Raw genomic sequence first — 17,825 nt, 5'->3', positions numbered from 1 at the left:
CACCACAGGTGCCAAGAGGACCACACACCTCAGCCTTGAGCTGAGCTCAGTGTCTCAAGTCTAGTTTATCGCCCCCACTGCCTTCCTGCTACAGCCCTTTATGCAGAGAAACGTTCCCTCGGGCTGAAGTGCAGGCTCGTCCTTCATTAAGAAACGCCCATCATATTCTGCCAGACTCAGTGCTGACTGTCCAGGGTACAAAAGGTGAAATGCTGCTCTCTGCCCATTCCCTCTTCGAACCATCTCATACCCCTTTAGGCTCCCGCTGCCAACCTCCAAGAATAGAAGATTCTTGCTCACTCTCTTAGCCAGCTGGATTGTTGTCCCAGAGTCCCTCTCCAGCCCAGTGTGAGCCATTCATTTATGTCCAGACAAATATTTAGTGGCCACCTACTGTGTGCACGGCACTGCTGCAGGTGCTTGCCACGAATCCCTGCTATCTTCCACGCTGGCCGGGTAAAAAGCAAACGTGTGAGTGTGATCATTTCTCGCTCAATGAAGGAAGGAAAGCTGAGGCCCTGGGGAGGCTGCGCTTAAGCAGACAATTCTGGGAAGACCATGCTGCCAAATTCTCCTCTCCTGGGCAGCAACATCTCCATTGCTGTCTGTTTCAACTTTTATTTTCTTTTATGTATATGAGTGTTCTGCCTGCATTATGTATGTGTTTCGCATGTGTGCCCGAATCCCTTGAAGTTCAGAAGAGGGTGTTGGATTCCCTGGAACTCCCTAGAGCTGAGAGCCACCATGTGGGTGCTGGGAACTGCACCAGTGTTTTTCACCACTGAGCCATCTCTCCAGCCCCCCTTTCTGTTTCCCTGGCCAGAAAACCCAGAGACCCTAATTCAGCCACACCCAGGCTGCTGACATCAGCCTTGTGCCTCCTCTCGGAGTCCCCTCCCTTCCATTCAGGTTTGTTCTCAGCCTCCTGTGCCATCCTTGACCCCCGAATCCATCTTCTCCCCCTGCAGCCACACTTGCCTTCTGGAAGCGTGCTCCAAAGCACGGCGCATGGGTGCCTGAAGACTTATGGCAGCTGCAAAGTCCTCTCAGAATAAATCCTGCATTGGGAGCTTGGTGACAAAGGTCTCCACCACCTTGCTGAGTCTTACTTGTCATGACAATAGTTTGTCCCTCCAATACCCCAACTGTGTAGAGTCCCTCTTCCCACCTGTCCTATTCATGCTGTCCCCGTGTGTGGAGTGTCCTCCCTACCCTCTGTAGCTTAAGTAACCAACCCTGCTGCCTCCTCCACAACTCTCCACTCACAGACTATAAAAACACACTACATATATCCCTACATACACATACCCCAAACACACATACCCCACATATCACACACCCACACACACCATAGAAGCACTGCACACACACATACCATACATGCATGTCATATAGATATCCCACCCACACACACACACATACCATAGAAACATCCCATACATACCACACCACCACACTCCCTGTCTCCCTGAGGTTAAACTCAGTTCCTATACTCCATCTGCCCACCCTGGGAAAGGCGCATCCTCAAGATTTCCCAGCAACCCCTGAGTTCTGTGCTCAGCTTGGTGAGCTGAGTGTCTGGGAATCTCACACCCACCCAGGAAGCCTGTGCAGGGTGAGGCCTGGCCCCTCCCCGCAAGATGGATGGTCCATTCCCCAGCACAGGAGGAAGAACTCATAGTCACCTTGAACAAGAACTCCTCCCCTGGCCGGCACATCCCTCACTGGAGACAGGAGTGCTCACGTGCCTGCCTGCCACCAGCCAGCCACAAGGTGACTTCAAGTTACTCTGGGATCCCTACAGAGGAACCTTCCACCTGCAGTCCTTTCCACCTGCAAGGGAAATATAAAGAGTCCCATTGTTCCTTGCACCGCCCCCCCACACACACACACATTCTCTCTCCGGTGAAATGGGAGCACTGGGTGGCGTGCCCTGACAATGATGCTGGGGAAGGCTGGGGAGGTGAACTGTGGTGGATGAGGCCAAGTGGGGACCCCATCAGACTTCATGCATTTCAGATCAAGCAGAGACTTGGCCCTGCCCAACCTTCTTCATCAGCCCCCACCCCACGGTAGGGTCCTACTCTGAGGCAGTAGGAGAGCACAGGCTGCAGCATCTTTCCACCTCAGAAGCCCAGGTCCCCGCACTGTGTGCCTGGCAGAATTCAACAGGTCAGCAGCACCTAGGCACCTGCTGAGTTACCTGCTGACCACTGCCAGGCAGACAAACACTTTCCAGAAAACGGTCATTTAGGCTTCAAGGCTGTAAGAATAGCATCGATATGCCCCTGCTTTACAGGCAGAGAAACTGAGGCTCAGATCACACAGTTCCTGAACTGTGGGAATGAGGCCAAAGAATGGGTTAGCCTGTTTCAGAGATACGGCCACTGCCTGGCTATACCTGCGTCAGGACACTTGTTCCCCCGGAAATCACCTTGGACAGACTCAGGCTGACAGCAGAAGGTCTTGGGACAGAAGTTGCCTTCATGATATGGAAAACAAACTCTGTACCATGTTGAGAGCAGTCAGAGTGGTGCCTGGAGCATCCCAATGCAGACAGTGAGCTCCTCAACTGACTGCCGGGCCCCAGCCTCCGATCAGCTTCCTCAGGACCCCTGCCACTCAGCTGAGGAAGGGAACACAGGCTGTGGAGTCACTCAAGGCCAGCTCCACTCCCCAGCTAGGACCCCAGCTTGAGAAAGGCTCACGGGAGATGGCCCATTTCTCCTGAAGCCAGCTGGATCTTCCAGGGCATAACCATCCTGCCTACTTCACAAGGTGAGGACAGGACAGGGCAACAGAAGCCAAAGCCTTTTGTGGGCTGAAGAGGAGTGAAGCTGGGCACTGAGTGGCTGGACCAGGCTCTTGTTTGCTGGAGGACACACAAGAGCCCTGGGACCAGACACAGATAAGGTGTGGGGGATGGGCAGTGTCACGTATGACTTAATGAGCAAGGCTTGGATGAGTCTGAGGGGGTGAGTGTCTTGCCCAGGCCCAATCCTCAGGCCTAACCCCCACCAATGATTTCTGGGGCCTGTGTCCCCAGGGCCTGCCAAGATCATGGTGACAGCAAGTGCCATTCCTGATGACTGGCTCTGGCCACGGCTCGGGATGTTCTTGTGCCCTTGAATCTATTAAACAGAGCAAAGTGATTAATTATTTTACTGTCTTTATGGCATCAACTTTAACTTGCTTCCCATCCAGATTTCCAATTACAATAAGCCAGAGTCTTAAACTCAGGAGGACATGTATTATTGAACTATTTATAATCAGAGTTTTTCAGAGCAGAAAAAGCTGTGCCAGGCAGGAGCTACACAACCAAAATTAATGATTCGGAGACCCAAAGACAATCTTTCTGCAATCAGAGGGGTGTGGGAGGCCAGAGAGGAGAAGCAGAGAGGTTGAGTCTGAATTAAGTACAGCAAACCACTAAAGGACACAGACCCTGAACGAGAGGATGCGGCAGATGGAAAGGCAGTGGAATGACAGACACATGCAGAAAGCAAGCAAATAGTCTACATAATCCCAGCACCCAGGAGTTCCAGAACAGCTCTAGTTACATAGCAAGTTCACAGCCAGCCTGAACAACATAGCAACACCCCGTCCCCAGTAAAACAGGGTGAAGTAAGGACAATCACATCCAGTTTAGGGGGCTATTTGAAGAAAACGATGCAGCCTGGGTTACCATAGCTGCAGCAACTGTGGGATTGGGACAACCTCCCAACACACACACACACACACACACACACACACACACACACACACACCAGTTACTGATAACTGACAGTTCCGTGATGTGTTAGGCCTCCTCTAGCAAACTGACAGTCCTGACTGACCAGCTGCTACCACCTCAGTTACCTCCAGAAAACTCGTGTGTTTTTGCCAGCGAGTGCTGCTAGCTACTGATCCTCCTTTTCATAGGAGAATGAACCACCTCTGTCCCGTGCTCACCACTAAGAGACACCCTACTGACAGTGCCATGGACATAGCTGAACGCTGTGTGGTCCACAGCCAGTCTAGGCCCCTATGGGGATGGCTTTTCCCCACTTCGGTGTCCCAAGGCACTGTGGTTCCCATGCTTTGCCGACAACATTTTGCTGCACCTCTGGTGATGCTCCCTGGTCTCTAGAAGACGGTCTTTTTGCCGTGTCCTCATTTTTGTGGAAGATATAGGAACTCTCCGGGATCTCTTTTAGGGAGGTTATATTAGAAAATTTGCATTGTCACAAAACACTTGAAACTGGTTCGTTTATAAAGAAAATCGGTTTGCTTAGCTCACAGTTCAGGGAGCTGAAATCCCAACGAGCATAATTCAGCTCTGGCAAAGCCCTTGGGTTACACCTCACCATGTGGATAGCATCGTGGCTGGAGCGTGTGTGAAAAAGATAGATAGCATGGGAGATAGGAAAACAGAGACCAGAGTGAGGCCAGAGTTGTTCTTTTATCATAATCCAACTGAGGGAACCAGCTGGACTCTCCAGAGAACTTCGCCAGTCACATCCGAGCATCTCAGTGGCCCAGTCCCCTCCACTGGGCCCCATCCCTTAAAGATGCCATCTCCTCTTAGCATCTCTGTACTCTACACCAAGCTTCCAATACATACCACAGCAGACACTGAGTCATTTGTGGAGTTCCTACCCGCCTTGCCCAAGACCCTGTGTTCCACCTCCTAACATAGCCTGCCCCCTTGAGGGTTAGGATGTCAACAGGTGAGACTGGGTGAGTTCAAAGTTAGACCCTTCCCTCTGAATCAGGGCTCTAGCTACCCTGTAGGTCTCTAAGCCTATACTCTTTTTTTTTAAATCATTTTCTTTATTTATAGTTTGTACAATTTCTTTATGAATACAAATATAGTTCCTAAAGTATAAAACAGTCCATATTTTGTGATTTAGTGGCCTTGAGTTTGTCTTTATGGCACATTGAGCATGTAAAACATTATGAATAATGTAACATTGAATTTTGTTTTATTTTTATAAATGCACTGGTATTTTTGTAGACTTTTTGTCTTCATATTGCTCTATTTTTCATCTTATTGGCCTTTTGCTTATATATTATGGTTTCCATATTTGGTTTTATGAATTTTGTTTTCTGTGTGCTTCTTGTGTTTTTCCTTTGGATTTTATTATTATTATTATTATTATTATTATTATTATTATTATTATTATTTGGTTGGGAGTTTTTCCCTGTTGGTTTCCCAAAGACAGAAAAAGAAAGGGCATGGAGTTAGGTGGGTGGGGAGATGCGAATAATCTGGGAAAAGTTGGGGAAGGTAAATCATGAACAAGATATATTGTATGAAAAAGTGTTTTCAATAAAGGAGAAAAAGATTTAAGCCTCAGTCTCATTCCTCTTGATAGGAATGAGCGTCATGGCCTTAGACACAGTGTAAGCCAGGGTGCAGTGAAACCACCAAACTAGACCACTCCATGGGTAGAAAGGAAAGTTTATGATGATCAAATTGCCAAGGCTGTCTCTCAGGGGACAAATGGCAGAAAAACAAGAGTCTTTTATATGACAGTAGGGTGGGGTCTTTGAGGTGTGTCAGGATCTATCCAGATTGACCAGATTGACCCTTGTCTGTGGTAGTTGACTTTTGTGGCCAAAGAGAGGTGAATAGATACTGCCTCTCCTAGTAAACAGACTTCCTCCAGCTAGCCCCTTTTCAGAACAATTCAGTTCAAATACTGCCTCTCAAGGGAGTCCTTCCCTGACCATTGATTTAAACTTGCCTTAGGCTTGTTTACCTGATAACAATCCTGTTTAACCAGCCCAAATCCCACACCATGACTGGGGGCCTTTAAGCCTAACACTCAAGTAGTGTCAGGGGTTTGGGATCATTCAGAAACTCACCAGTCTGACTGTGAATACATTTTAATAAATAAGATGGCCCATACCCGAGGCTGGAATTCCCAGAATATGGTTCCAAATTACATTACTCAGGGGATTATAAAGGCAAAACTCACAAGGATACACACTTTCTGCTTTCTTGCAATCAGGCACAAACATACATCCTGATGTACCTCCTGCCTATGTGTGACCAAGCACATCCTGTGCAGTTGGGGCAACCGATCTTATTTACAGAAGCAAAAGCATGGCATTTGTTATGAACAACATCTCCCAGCATTCCAAGAAGTTATCAGTCCGTGGGCAAGTGGGACTTACATTTTAGGAGTATTTTGTTTTATAAATCTCTTAAGCACAGTAATTTAAACTTAAATCATAACATTAGTCATCACAGCTGAAGGTGGAAGTGTGGGGAACCTGAACCACTGAGTCAGTATTAGAGACCCAAGTTTCTGGAGCAGCCAGAATTAGCAAAACTCAAAACAGAATGTTTTCTTAAATTTTAATTTCGGATAAGCAGTGAATATGTCTTCAATTATAATGTGTCCCCAAAATTGGAACAGAGTGACCCCAAATGTCCTTTTTGAAGGAGTTCTGGGCCCTTAAGATCACTGGGTTGTCTTTTGTAAACATAACTTAGACTTTTAAATTTAGACCTTGTTTATCAAAAGTTCAATGCAGCTAGTAGCCGTCCTGTTTGATCGAATACCTACTTGTGAGCATGTGGATGTGGATGAGTATGCACTTGGGTTCCTGTGCATGGGGTGGGGGTCGGGGGTCAGGGGCAGAAGTCAACGTTGAGTGTATTCCTCAATCACTTCTCCATTTTATTTTTTGATACAGGGGTTCCCACTGATCCAGGAGCTCATCAGTTGGCTAGACTGGCTGGCCAGCAAGTCCCAGGGATCCTCCTGTCTCTGCCACCAGAACTAAAATTATGAATGCATGGTTTTTACATAAATGCTAGGAAAAGGAATCTGAACTCAGGTCCCTGTTCTTGCATGGCAAGCACTTTACTGACTGGGCCATCTCCCAGCCTCTAGTTATCCTATCTTTGTCTGGCAGCCATACTCCTTCCTATCAGAACATCTGTCATGCTTCACAGGTAAGACATGAAAATTGTGTTCAAGCTGTTATAGGCTTGGAAGTTTGTCTACATAGAAAGTTCCAGGCTAGCCAGAGCTACATAGTGAGACCTTGTGTCAGAATGTGTGGGGTTTATGTTGTCATGCTTATAAATGCCTCCCTTCTGTAGCCTAAAATCCTCCTCCTACTTACTCTCCCTGTTCAGAAGTTTCACCTATACTTTCCCCCCCACTATTGGCCATTCAGCTTTTTATTAGACAAATCAGGTGCCTTAGACAGACAAGATAAAACAGCAATACATCTTTACATAATGCAACATATCTTTATACAGTTAAACAAATGCAACACATCTTTGCAAAGCTAAACAAATACTTTTCCCCTTTTTGTCTAAATAAAAAGAAAGGTTTTAGCTTTAACATAGTAAGATGATATACAATAAGAGTAATTATCAAGAAAGAATCATATTTACAATATCCAGTCCATTTGCATTTGGCAAATTCAGAGAAAAACACTCCATTATTTATCCTAACTTGGTAAGTTCAAAGTGGTATACCTATTTTACTTTCTATTTTAACTTATATTTTCAATCAAAATTATCTTTTTAGACCTCAAAACATTTTGTTAAACAGTTTAAGCTTTTATGTTTCTCAACCTTATAAACTTTACAAAAAGAAACTCTTATGTAAGAGTTTCTTTACTGAATTTGGTAACAAGGAAAACTATAACTCCTCTCCAACTACATCAGAGACCTGAGAAGGATACAATATTACCTGAATAAGCAGGAAGTGCAGAGCATATGACTGCCTGGACAGTCACCCAGATTTCCTCTGCAATGTTGGGGTATCCATCTTCAGCCTACACACCTAGAATATCTGACTGACTTTTCTGTGAAGCAGGAATTTTGAAAGACTTCCCTACTTGTCTTGACAAAGTTTGACAGTCTGGACAGCATACAGTCATCAGTTGAGGAAAGGGCAGTTTCTTGCCCAAATAACTAGCTTTGCCATAATGAAAGCAAGCTTCATATGGAGATTCTTCGATGCCCATTATCCTTTTATTAAATAGACTGGGCTGCCAGGAGCAGATGTGTCTCATTGTCATGAAAAGCATTAGCTTATTAAACATCTTAAATGCCATATTCTGTAGGACTCTGAAGCATTTGAAGATCACCTCCCCTCTCTATCTCAAATATAGGTTCAATCTTGAAAAAATTCCTTTGATTGTTACAGATGATTAACTACTAACCTTCATTTCTTGAATATCATAAACAGTTTGTGAGGCTGAGGTGATGGCTTAGCAGTTAAGAGCACTGGCCGCTCTTCCAGAGGACCTGGGTTCAATTCCCAGCACCCACATGGCAGCTCACAATTGTTTATAAATGTGTTCCTGGGGATATGATGCCTTCACACAGACATAGATGCATGCAATACACCAATATATATAAAATAAAAAATAAATTATACAAAGTTTATAATAATAACTTTTAAGGACTACAACTTTATATTACATTTTTAAATGAGCTGCATCAATATATACACATCCATATCAATGTAAAATATTTAAGATGAATAATTGTCTTTTTATCCTATCTTACTATATCCCCACTAAGTGATGACAAGCACCCATAACCCATAACTGAATGAACAAAAACCACCTACCCCAACTCTTGGGAATGTGAGTGTTGTATTCTTTAAATTACTTCCTACTGTCTGGAGGCAATAGCATCCCCAGGGGACCCTGAGAAAATTGAGTGATCAGGTCCTAGGAAAACTAGCTATAACATTTGTTGTCAAGTCTCTGTGCAATGGGAAAGTGCAAGGCTTATCTGAAATCTTGGCTGGCATAGTCTGTGAGGCTGGAGTGTCTCAGCCAGCAGCATTGAAGCTGTTCTGAATGCAGACCTCTGAGGAAACTGGAACAGAGGCACCCTGAGAGACTGAATCACCTGGGCCACCCATTTGTATTGGTGCCTGGTTCCCTTGCTCTGAACGCACACAAACTTTCAAAGATAACATACATATCTGCATTAACACAAGCCAGCCAAAGATTTTTGTTTTGTTTTATGTTTGAGCAGGTAAAAGACATCTCTCAATTTTATAAGATTTTTGGACTGTATAATCAAACTGTAATATAAATTCTGTCCATCAATATGAAAAAAAAAATGGCATGTAATAATAAATCATGGGGACTCTGTAACCAAAGATTTATCATGACTCATCCAGTCTCAAAGTCGCCCCTGCGTCGAGGGATCAGCATATATATCACCTGTCTTGTAGTTTTTCTAGGTTTATTTCTTTATGTCTATAGCCAAGTCTTTCAGGGAGTCTCCCCCCATCCAATCTGATAGATTTTCAGGGGGGTCTCCCCAATCCAATCTGATCTCTATTAATTTTGAATCCACAGCCTTTCATTTTCTGTGGAAACAAAAGCATAACCTCTTTCCCAAAGCAATACATTTTCTGAATTCCATTTTAAAGTTAGGATATCCGTAAAGTATCTAGGCTGGTTGAATCCAGCAGTTCCCTTTATAATCTCATGTCTCTCAGCAGCTGCTGTTCACTCATCCACATTAAAAAAAAAAATTCAAAGTCAACAAAATGCCCTATAGGATCCATACTCCCTGTGTATTTCCCATATTTACATGTCTTATTCCTTTTATATTATTTTACTCTTTCTTTAAAGACTTTACTTAATTGTTTTTAAACTATTTATTTTTATCTTGGCTGCCTATGCCCATTTTCTTTTCTTCCTTAAGCACCTACACACATTGTAACCTGTTTAAAGGTCTTTTTCAGTCTGGACCTGTTTTATTGTGCACCTGCAAAGTTCTCTGACCATGTAAGACAAACCTTAAACTGCTAAGCAGCAGCTAGACACTCCGCTGTGTGGCTCTGGTGATTGGCTCCTCCCTGTCCCTCAGGTCCATGAGAGCTGAGTCTTAAGCCTGTTCCTCAGGCCTGGCTGAGAACTGTTTTAAATGAGAGCTGCATTTAACTGCCCCAGCTCTAGAAAGTTGGTGCCCACACTGTTGCAGGCATTTTTTACTTAGCTTGTTTTTATAAAGCCTGCTGGCTTCTCATTGCTCTGCTGTATTGCAGTGCCTCTTAAAGGAGCCTTACCTGGTTCTCTCTCTCTCTCTCTCTCTCTCTCTCTCTCTCTCTCTCTCTCTCTCTCTCTCTCGTTTTCTCAAGCCCTATGTGGAAATTTGTACCCCATATTAGGTGCCCTTTGTAGTCAGAATTTTCTTTGGGGCCACCGACCAGCTCCCAAACAAAGACATGGAGACTTATTAATGATGAATGCTTGCCCTTAGCTTAGGCTTATCCCACTAGCTCTTTTAATTTAACCTATTTCTCATACCTACATTTTTGCCTCAGGGCTTTTTACCTTTCTTTCATTCTGTTTATCTTACTTTCCTGCTTCTTCTGTGCCTGGCTGGCCCATAGCATCTCTTTTTCTTTCTTCCTTTCTCTAGCCTAAATTTCTCCTCCTCCTTACTCTCCCTGACTAACAGTCCTGCCTATACCTCTTCCCTCACTGTTGGCCATTCAGCTTTTTATTAGACCATTCAAGGTGCCTAAGGCAGGCAAGGTAAAACAGCAACATATCTCTACATAACCAAACAAATGCGACACATCTTTTCATAGTTGAACAAATATTCTACAGCAGGAGGTATTATCAGTGGCTCTTCTTGCCTGGCCAGATCTCAGTGAACACACCTTTGGGAGTTCCTCCCTTCCATAGATACTTTTGGGGCATCACAGAGAAAAAAGAGAGTGTATTGAATTCTTTCTCAGCCCACATTCCAAACGCCCTCTACTTAGTGTCACAATAATTTTAATAGGCCCATAAACCGAGCACGGTCTAAGGCTAGGAGAGTCCAAAGTCAAAAGTTGTCTCATAATGAAAGCAGCGAGGGGAAGGAAATTGTAGAAAAGCCCGAGTCCCTGCTACAGGCACAATAGTCTCCATCTTTCTTTCCAGGAGGGCCCACAGAGTTCTCATCACCATAGAAACAGGGTTCCTAACAGAAGTCCAACTCCAATTCTATTCATCGGTGGTTGAAACTTGTCTCTCAACATCAAAATAGACTGTGTGAGCTGCCCTGGGAATTCAGGCATCACTGCTAACTTTGTCTCTCCAGGCCCAAGCCTTTCTTCTTCAAAAGAGAATGTCCTCTTTGGGCCTGTATCCTAAGGATGCAGGTGGGGCTGGGCTCTGCCATCCAGATGCTCTTTTGCGGCATCGTCATTCACCTTCTCCCGGAAACGCCGCCACCAGCTCCTCTGAGCCATTACCGTTCATCATGTTTATCTGCATTTAGGTGCAGTGGGGATTCACATACTTTGATCTGTCTTTGCTCATGAAGCAATGGGCCAAAAAATGGTAATGACACCTCTGATGCCACGACACTACTGCGTTTCTCCAGCCTGGGGCTGCCTTACTTGGCAAACGGAAGCACAGAACACCATGGTCCATTTGATTTGCACACAAGAAACAGATTATTTTTGTGGGGGAGGGAGATGTGTGCTGGTGTGAGTGTGAGCAATGTGTGTGCAGGAGTGTTGGGGTGCTGATAGAGAGTTATGTCAGATGTCCTTAATAGTGCTCCACGATATTTTTTGAGCCGGGGACTTTCATTAAACATGGATCTCATCCATTCAACTAGGCTGCTGGCTGTTGAGCTCCAGGGATCTGCCTGTCTTCTCTTACCCACAGGGTTACAGACAAGCACAGTTGCATCAGCTTTTGAGTGGGTGCCAAGGTTCTGATCAGGTCCTTTACTTATTGAGCCTATATACCTATGAAATCATTATTTGGAACCACCTCCCTTGCCCAAAAGTTAACTTTTAAAGTAACTGTGTCTGTTGCTTTCACTACGAAATTATTTACTGCCTGTCTGAAATTCAAGTCCAACACGCATCTGTGTTCATCCAACACAGACCCCTTTTCTGATTCTGATATATCAGATGAAAAAGTTCGGTTAATCAGGACCTAAAGGGCTGGCAGTTCTCCACACAGACATTTCTCTTCCTCTCGCAGCTTCTACCTGGTCTTAGGGCAGGTCTAGGATGCCTGGTACAAGGGAACAAAGCTGTCCCTAAAGAGGAGGGACTTCTTAATCTTCCCTGACACCTCAAATGCTCTGAAAATGTGTGTCCTTGTTATCACACTTTTGTTCCCACTTGGTGGCTACCTTGCAGTCAGAGGGCTTCTTCCTGGCAATGTGCACACATGTCCACCATCTTGCTTTTCACCTGGACAGGTAGTGGGGAGGTTCCACGGACTCGAACCTTTGGTCCTAAAGCTGTGAAAGTCAAGTTGGAATGAGCTGTCACTTGACTACCGAAGGACTACCCACTGTACTCCCCACTCGACTACTTCCACAGGACAGCTGCACTCAAGGGTCAAACACTAATCAATACATGTATCACAGGCACTGAGTGCCTCCATTTTCTGCCAATGCCTGGAAGGAGAAAGGGGTTGCTTATGTTGTGTCTGGATTCAAAGCAATGAGCTCAGCTCTCCAGGCAAGGAAACTGTGCGGCTGTGCAGGGGAAGAGTGTTGTGTGTGTGTGTGTGTGCGTGTGCAGTGTGCATAGATGTGTGCGTCTGCATCTCTGAGGATGGGCACAGGACAGATGTTGGAGTGGTACAGGATACCCTCGAATGTTCACATGGAAATACATACTTTTACTTATGAGCAGATGGAGTTTGGCCCAGGGAAACTCAACCCAGAAATTTTTCTAATAATAATTTTAATAAGAGGGTGAGAACATACAGTGAAATATGGTGTAGTCATTAAGATTAATGACTGTGGTAAATGCTCATGATGTACAGGAGTTGGCAGCAGACTAGGGTACCATTCTGCTTTGTGGTACCCTTTCTTCTGCAGAGATGGTTAGGTTCCCAGAAAGTTGAGAGGATGGCAATTTCCTGGGTGTTGGAAGAAGAGACAGGAAGTAGGCATGACCCTCAGAACCAGTTACTCCCCAAACCTTCTCTGCCTGGATGACCAGGCCTGGAGGCCAGATGGAGAATTGCAGGGGAGGCTATATTCTGTTGCTGAGTAGAAGACCCCTAATTTCTTCCATCACCATCTTTGGGCCAAATCTCATAGGAAGGGAGTAGGGTCTAGAGGCATGTAGATAAGTGTGTGCTTCCATGCCTACACCACAAAAGGAAATGTGCAGTCACTGTACCTTCCCATCTCTTAGTCTAGAGAGTGGGACAGAGAAAGACGGTAACAGAGAAACAATCCTGGCTGTGACAGAGCTTGGATCACAGCAATGAAGAGTCTTCAAATAATCATGACTTCGGCAGAAAATTACTGGATTGAGTTTCTGCATTGGACACAACAAAGACACATTAGGAAGAAAGCCTGGTCCCTAGAGAAAGCAGGCCCCAAATGGGTGTACCTTTCCTGAGTCGTGGAGTCCCTGCAGCCTCCCATGCACTGGAAGACCTTCATCAGCATGGCTGGGGGGAGGGGTGGGGGTGGGGCAGGGAGGGCAGGTCCCAGCTTCCTGATGTGGTTTTTCTTGTGAAATTGGACTTTCCTGGAGTCTCCAGTGTCTGACAGCAGAACAGAGGCCAGCCCATTCATTCAATTCTAGCCCCTCCAACTATTTCTCCAGAAGCAAATGTCTCAGAAGGCCCATAGGGAAGGGCCTAGTCACACTGCATGGCACCATCTTGCCACCACTCACCATCCCCTATAGCCCACATCCTATGTGGTGCAGACTCTTTGCAAGAGAAAGGAGTTGCTAGGGGCCCTGTAGCCCAGGGATGTAGGTAGGATCCACTTTCAGACCCTCCACTGGAAAACGGTCCTGCTGATCTGAGGCCCAGATCTGACACCCACACCAGTGCCCCAGCCTGCTTCAAAGCCCACCTGTCTCCAGAGCACCCCGCCTCTCTCCTCCTCTCTAGCAGGAGTCAGCCTGGAAATCTGACGGGTCCTTACTCTGAAATGATGGTGGGAAAGAGCAGGATCAAAGCCACTGCAGGGGAGAGTCCCAGAGATTTCTGTGTTGGGAGCCATCCTTTTGTATCTGGAAACAGCTACTGAAGGAGGCAATGGACTGGGTTAGGAATCCACAGGGCCAAGTCTGGAACAGAAACTGCAAGACTCTGAGCATCAGTTTTCCCATCCATGAAATGGGAGTGTTAAGGCATGTTCTGCCTGCGACTGAGAGCAGTGAAGACTCTCTAGCCATTGACAGATGGGGAAGTGGTGCCCACAGGAAAGGGCCGAGTGATGGGCTCACTCACCAGTCTCGTGCTCTCTTCATTCCTCCCTCTTTTCATGCTCTCCAAGGAGATTCTCTGTTGCTTTGTACCCAGGACACTGCCCCTGTCACATTGAGCATTTGATTCAAATTAATTCAGACAGAAAGGTTTGAAGCCACGTTGTCTTGTTTTGTTTAGCTTTGCTATCTGCCAAAGTCTCACCTTCCCACTCACAGGTCCTCACAGCTGCTCAGGCTCCGGCCCACCCCGCAGCAACCCTCCTCACTCCTGTACCAGCTGATGACAGACTTCACAAAGGTTCCAGAACATCAGCTCCAAAGGAGCACCCTGCTTTCTCCCTCCAAGATGCCAAGGGAAGCAGGGGACACCTCCAAGGCCATGCCATTTACAGACAATCCTTAACAGTGACAACAGCAGGGCAATGACCTTCCTAGGAATCCCTCGTAGTAACACTTCAGCCCTGGCCTGCGACAGGCTTCACTGACTCCTGGACATAAATTACTTGTTCATTATCCGTCCTCGACACGGGGAAGACGACTGCAGCTTGATTGTCTCTGTCCTGTGGCAAGTATTTGCATGCTGGCGTGCCGCTGTCCGTGGTCCTGTCTTACATGGTCCGGAGGTGCAGCCTTCATCATCATCTCATCATCATCATGCAGGCTCGTCTCAAGTCCCCCAACAGCTTCAAGTTTCACCCAGGATGCCTGAGAGTCTTGGGATCTGGGTGGGCCATGGATTCTAGTTTGGGTTAGGTTGAGCAGGCTTCTCTTTTGCTAAATGTCTCTCATCTGCTGGTGGCCCACTGCATTCAAAGAAGGTGCTCTGAGGGGAGAGGACAGAAAAAACAAAAACAACAAATGCTCTGACAATATCTAGCCACAAGTGCCAAGTAGAGAAATGCTGTAACCTATGCACACTCCACTATATCCCAAATTGTCACACCTGCCTCAGACCCACAGGTGGCCAAAAAGTGGGGTGTTCTTTCTGTATTTTTGCCAGTAGTTTCTGGGTAACAATCTTCCCACCCCAGTTCTTCTCTATCAGCTTTCCATGGAGTCACCATGTCAAGTAACCCCAGGGTGAGAACCAAAGAGAACTACCACCCTGTTCTGAACAGGAAAAATTACAGCCCAGGGAGAGTACGGCTTTCCCCAAGATGCACAGCTAGTGGATGATTTTAATAATTTTTGGCATCACCATCAAAATCCTTCCCCAATCAAAATACCAATGTGGATTAGTCCAATTTCTGCCACTATGACAACATTCCTGAGATAATCAAGGATTAATATTATTATTATTATTTTATGATTTATTAAGAGAGCTTTGTTTGATGCCCTCTGGACCTCTTCCCCAGTGACCTGATTTCCTTTTACTGGGTCTATCACTTCCCAACAGAGACACGATTATTCAACAAATGGGTCTGTGGAGGACATTTGAGATCCAAACTTCAACAAACGTGTATTAAAATATTTCCGCATGCATCCAACATCTGCACAGGTAACCCTGTGTGAGCAACTTATAAAACCAAAGAAAAACCAAGCAGCAGTGAAGCATGCCTTCAATCCCAGCACCAGGGAAAAGGAGACAGCAGATCTATGAGTTCAAGGCCAGATTGGTCAACAGAGTGAATTCCAAGACAGACCCTGTCTCAAAACAAAACAAAACAAGACAAGAGCTGTGTCTGTCCTGGAGTGAGGGTAAGGTACATAGCAGCCTCCTTGGGGATGTCATTAATTTTCTAATACAGTGAAATTTTGGATGAGAACCATAGTTTTTGGGGAGACTTATGGGTTAGCTCCCCTGAATGCTGACTCAGGGTAAGGAGGGACACTGACCTGCTAGTACCTGATCCAGATGAGTATGGTGCATGAGGATGCTGAGATGAGCAGCAGCTTGCCCAGGCCTCTCCCATGGGGATGTGAATACAGTGCTTCACCCCAGCTCCTGCTCAATATCCCTCTGGGTCCACAGGAAGTATCCCTTCTTCAAAGCCTTCTCTGATCCTCTGCCAGAAGAGACAGCATCCCCCTCAGACCTCATCTACCAGCACTCATCAATGCTTGCCAACTCATCCTCCCTCAACTAGTCCCAGAACCCTTAGAGATGGGGCCCGCTGAGTCTCCTCTGCCCCGCCCCAGCCCATCCTAACCACCCCCCCCCCAGTGTGGACAGCAGCTGCCTAATAAGAATTTGAAGGATGTGTGCTGAAGAGATGATTCAGCCAGAAAAGCACTTGTTTTATAAGCATGAGGACCTGTGTGACCCCCAGAACCTACGTAAAAAGCAGGGTACAGTGGTGCACGTGCTTTGAATTCAAGTGCTAGTAAGATGGAGGCAAGCAGATGCCCAGACAACTAGCAGGGCCTGTTTGGTTAAGTTCGAAAACCAATGCGAGACTCTACCAACTCTAGAGGTTGTCCTTCAGCCTCCACACATACATGCACACATGCATACACACCTAGCCATACACACATAAAAAATTCAAAGGATGCGTCACTTCTAGGCTGAGTCCCCAAACTTGGGGCTCCCTCCCAGCTCTGGGAAGGTTACTCTCTGGACTGACTTCTGAATCTGCACATATATACATACACAGGCACATATGCACACACATAGATACATACACATACATATATATACACATGTACACACATGCACACATATACATGCACATGCATTCATATATACATTCAATCTCTCACACACACATATACATACACTCCCTCACTCTCTTTCTCTCACACAACACACACAAAATCACTTGAAAGGCGCTAGGTCACCAGGGTTTCATTTTCTAATCCAGGAGGACTGTAGTCAAGGCTGTTCCTAGCATCCTGCAAGACAGACATCTCTGTCTAGAAACCATTAAGGGGCAGCAAGGCCAACACACTGTCGGATACAACCAAATTCTCAATCCCCAAGCAGAAAAGGCTGTCAGTGCCTCATCTGCCATCACACAGAGTTCCCAAGAGCCACACCCAGGGCCTAACACACAGGAAGTGCTTGACTGAGCTTGCTGAGTGAGTGAAGAAATTCACTGAAGGAAGCTGACCAACTGAAGGAGTAAAAGCAGCATTTGCTAAAAGACACTCTGTGACAAGCCGTGTGTGTGTGTGTGTGTGTGTGTGTGTGTGTGTGTGTGTGTGTGTGTGTGTTCTGTGTAGGTTAATGCCCAGACACCATCCCTAGGAAGTGAGGGCTCAGAGAGGGCAGGTGACATTTCCATCATCATATCCACCCCAGATAGCTGTCTAGTCTCATCAGAGTCTACACAGAGTGACTCTCCTGCTCAGCACTGCCCCCTGCCAGTGTCCAACACTTAAAGGAGATGCCCAGTTGTTTTCTGAGACTATGGCTGAAGCCACAATGATGTCCCTGGGTGAGGGTTTGAAACTGTTCTCAGTGGCAGTGAAGGGAGACAGAGCAGGAAAGTCCCAGATGTGGTGGCCAGGGCCAGAAGGCACACAAGCTGCCCAAAGGCGACTCTGGTCTCCCCCAAGATGGTCCTAGTAGGCAGGCTGCCCACGGTGGCCATGCCAGCCTATGTGGTTGCCGAAGGGCTTCAGCAGCCAGAGTCCCTGGGCCAAGCAAACCCCAAGGTCCCCAAACTTTCTACTTCCATAAAGGGCTCTGATCTTGTCAAA

The sequence above is a fragment of the Phodopus roborovskii genome, unplaced genomic scaffold, assembly GCF_943737965.1.
Source record: "Phodopus roborovskii unplaced genomic scaffold, PHOROB, whole genome shotgun sequence".
NCBI lineage: Eukaryota > Metazoa > Chordata > Mammalia > Rodentia > Cricetidae > Phodopus > Phodopus roborovskii.
Note: the sequence above shows the minus strand (reverse complement) of the source record.